The 4,359-nt window shown below is 41.3% G+C and overlaps 1 long non-coding RNA gene across 1 annotated transcript; it reads left to right on the top strand.

Moving 5' to 3' along the window:
- Positions 1 to 1,844: 1,844 nt before the first annotated feature.
- LOC132469805 (uncharacterized) lies at positions 1,845 to 3,906 on the top strand. Its single transcript, XR_009528494.1, has 2 exons — positions 1,845 to 2,762; positions 3,002 to 3,906. It is a non-coding gene; the product is annotated as an uncharacterized LOC132469805 (long non-coding RNA).
- Positions 3,907 to 4,359: the final 453 nt, after the last annotated feature.

Here is a 4,359-nt window from a genome sequence, read left to right as displayed (position 1 = left end):
ACTACACACGTTTTCCTGGGGCCTAAATGCACCAGCTTGCCTTTGCTGTCTTTCAGTTCCAAGAGTGACCTTTGAGCCTTTAGCAGGATTTCCTGTACTATGTTGGATGTCCTCATTGGGGCTTTGGACCCCTTCCCCAAAGGGTTCCTGCTGTTAAGGACATCGAAGGCGGCATCAATGATTCTCAGGAACTTCACTGTCTCCTCGCACCCGCTGAACTGTGGAAGATGCAACTGTGTGTTACAGTACTCAAGAGCATCTGCTACACTGCTGCTGAACACCTGAGCTGCAAGCTTCACCTTCATCTTCTGTCTCTCCCACCGTACATGAGCCATTTTTAACTTGTTTCCAAGTCGTAGTCCCTCCATCTCTTGAAGTTTATTCAACTCCTCAATGTATTTCCAATGGTTTTCTCCATTTGGAGTTTGGAGTAAACCCCCGTCAGCCAATGTGTTTCTGATCAGCTTCAACATATGGCAAACATCCAGCAGCACATGGACCAATTGTGATGGGTCAGCAGGATGTGCAAAAGAGGATCTCATGTTATTGACATCCAATTTTACTCCCAGGGCTCTCATCATGGAAAAGTGGCATGATGGTCCATCGCACGTCAAGGAGACTGTACGAACTCCGGTGGCATGGAGTCGATGAAGGCATTCCCTGATGATGTTGGCACGCTCTTCACCATTCATTCCATCAATGAGGAAATAGGCAACAGGGATTTTCCAGGAGTCGTTGATGGCTAAAACCATGAGGACCAAGGCATCTTTGGCTGGTGGTAGACTGTCATCAACAGTGCCACAGCCAAGGTCCACATATCCATGGAATCTTCCAGCTGCATATTCCACGTGCTTTCGAATGGCCACTTCATCCAACATGAGAGCACACAAGGTCTCCTTTCCTTCAACTTTTCTGTTCTGCACATGACATGCAAGAGCAGAAAAGGCAGGCTTTGTAAAACCGGGATCTGCAGAAATGTGGCTGTACCACGTTCGGATGGTTTCGGGGTGAGGCAATACAAGGTCAAAAACTTTACGCACAAAACTATAAGCTTTGGCGGAATAGAAGTGCAGAGTCATCGCAAATGAACGCAACTCCTCCGACACTTTCGATTTTTTACCTTGCACCTTTCTGGAGAGCAAGGTCTTATGGACTCCACTGAAGGAGTTCTCCAGCATCTCTGCACAGCCACTAGAAATGAGCAGCTTCTCCTTGACAGAAGTGATGACCTGAGTTAAGCAGGAAACTTTTATCTTCAATTTCCTACGATTCTGCTGCACCAATCTAAGTTTTTTTCTAATAGATCCCAGTTTATTTTCAGCCTGCCTTTTGAAGGATAGAGGAGATGCCTGCACTGCATAATTATGCACAGCACTGTCTGATGCTGTGGCTTCAGAAACATTCACCTGTACCTCATCAGCTTCATCAACATCTAAAGAGACTTGGCAGTAATTGTGCTCTTGATTCATATTACTTACCTCTGCCCTTACCTTACAGGGTGCTCCAGGGTTGCCGAAAAGGGTGGGGACCGCATCTGGTTTGAGGCTGCGGGCGATGGTAAAGCAGTCATCTGTGAAATGCCTGGCACATAATCTGCTGCAGGCATTTGGTACCCAACTCTTGCGGTTAATGTTTTTCAACCACTTGTTGAGCCTTTTCTTCTTTCGGAGCGGGAAGCTGTGGAGAAATTATGTTTATTACCTTCAAGGATATTTCAAAGTAAAAAAAACAATAGGAAGGAATACTATCATGTAGTTAGTTAGTAGTAGCTTAGCTTGAGGTCATTGACATAGTAGTACAAATATTATTAGTGCAATTTCAAGTCAATAATCATCTACTTTTTTTTATCCTGCCTCCTCTAAAAAGACACCCGTCTCTTGTTGTGTGAAGCACTTTGAGCTGCATTCTATGTCATGAAAGGTGCTACATAAATAAAGTTAAGTATAAGGACAATTCAATTCGACAATTCAATTGCATATGTATATCAACTTGTAATGAAGTAACGGCATGGTGCTGGATGGCTGGATGAAAATATTCCATGCACTTGCAATAAAGCCAACTACACAAGTTTTCCTCAGCATTCTTTAATATGTCCATGATTCTGGTAATCCCCCAATAGTTTACAATGGTCATTTGTACATCACTTCAATCTAAAGTTTAAAATTGCATTGCTAACATGATCGCTAAGCCTAACAAATGACTTAGCTCTTTAAGCCAATTCACTTTTTTACTAATTTTATTGTTATAAATTATTCGTTTAGAAATAATCTTTCACATACCTGTAACGTGATACATTGGAACCCGTTCGATGCACGCAGTTGATAGCAGCACAACCACCACCGGGCATTTTCGGATTAATCGATGATTATCTTCAAGTGAGTTCGGTGGAAAAGGGAGAATGTTCGCATGATCATCAATGTATAGAGGTAGGGTTGCCCATCCCCCACTCCGATCTACCGTCTCTTTAATAGGTCCATGTTCCATGTGCGCAGCATCGGCTCATCGAAATCGTAAGTTTAGGCTTAACATTTTAAAGTTTCTTATGAGTTTTGCATAAAATATATTTCTTAATAGACATCTATAATGTTAAATAATGTAAAACATTACAGCTATCCAGAAATATTAAAGTATGCTACCATTGGATGTCTACAGTGGATGTTTGCTAGGTACCTTAATCCTTTTTTCTTATATTTATATTGTAGCTATTGCAAATCAAATGGAAAAGACAAGGGCTGGAGTACCAGGGCAACCCCCTATTAAAAGTAAGTATTTAGCTTGACTAAGGAGAATATATTCACAGAACATCATTTTGTATTGTCTGTGTGTCCCCTAATATGACAAATGATTAGAATTACATGTTTACTGAATTCATACAAATACTGCATATGACATAAGCTAATGACTGTATGAATAGGATATATTAAGCTATATTGTTCTATAAATTAACAGTCCCCTCACTCTGTATTTACTTGTATAGTAATCTGTGTTTTGTAATCTTTAGGGCCAGAAGTGTGGATTATCGGGGACAGCTACGTCCGCCGTGGAGAGGAGAGAGCCAAGGAAACCTGTGGCCCCCACCTTGGCCTAGAAGCCAGGGTCAGTTGGTTTGGCTGGGGCGGGCTGAGATGGAAGACCCTCATCCCTTTCTTCCTGCAGTCCCTGAGAGGAAGAACAGCCCCGGATGTCCTGCTCATCCACTGTGGCAGCAACGACCTCGGACGCCTGGAGGGAGTTGAGGTTGTTGCCGCAATGAAGCAGGACCTGCAGTACCTCCACCGGCAGTTCCCAGCAATGCAGATCGTCTACTCTAACATCAACGAGAGACGCCGGTGGAGGGCTGACCATCCGGGGAAGCTAAATCACGCTAGGAAATGGGTGAACAGTGTGATGAACGCATTTGTTAGTGTAGAGCTAGGAGGCAACAGCGTAGAGCATCCTGGAATAAGGTTTAACTGCTGTGATTTATACTTAAAAGACAAGGTTCATTTCACCAATAGGGGAAATGAATTTTTTTTAAAAAGCATTTCAGTCTCTTGAAGCGATAATCCAGAGTGGGTGAAACTGACACTTTTAGGACCAATGCCTTCAGCCTTCTCCACTCTGAATTGTAATTTCAACAGTTTTCAATACTGTAAGATATAATCCAGGTCCTTAATCTTTATTCGATGATGCTCTTCTCTGCGTATTTGATAAATCAGTAATTATAACATTTTTGGAAATCATTTGCGTTTATCACACTGTTCATTCATTTCACTGTTCTTCCTCTCATTCCTTTCCTTACTTCTTCTTTAGGCTACCTGTCTTTGTTTCCCCTTCCACTCTTCTGCCCCAGCCAAACAGCCAAAAAAAGTGTTTTGTTAAAATTTGGGGTGGGGGGTCTTGTAATAAAAGCTTTTTTTATTGTAACACTTGGTTCAAATCCTATTTCTTACACATGCAGCCATTTGGACACCATTCTATGATAGCTGATAACCAAGGTACACACTGTAATACTATAATCAAGAGGACATACAGGCAGTTCAAATAAAAAGAGATAGAACTTTATTGATCTGGAAATAAATATGTAAGATTGCTCCATATAATACCATAGTAACATAGTAAACGTATGTAGGCCTAAAAAATTCAGTTCAATGTTATTGCTTAAGAAACAGATTCCTTCCAACTAACTATTTACGAAAAATGCAATCAATATTTTATATAAAAGTAAATGTTTACATATCGATCAGCAACGAAGTTGGAGTAGCCTACCCAAATAATGAATTGTAATACACCAACATTGTCAACTGTCATACATAGCTAACCATAACCCTGTCATACATAGCTAAACAAGCAAATGAAAATGAAATACCTACCAACGCA

This window comes from Gadus macrocephalus, chromosome 12 (genome assembly GCF_031168955.1).
Source record: "Gadus macrocephalus chromosome 12, ASM3116895v1".
In the NCBI taxonomy this organism is placed as follows: Eukaryota; Metazoa; Chordata; class Actinopteri; order Gadiformes; family Gadidae; genus Gadus; species Gadus macrocephalus.
The sequence above is the reverse complement of the archived record's forward strand: the minus strand, read 5'-3'. Positions and strand labels throughout refer to the sequence as shown.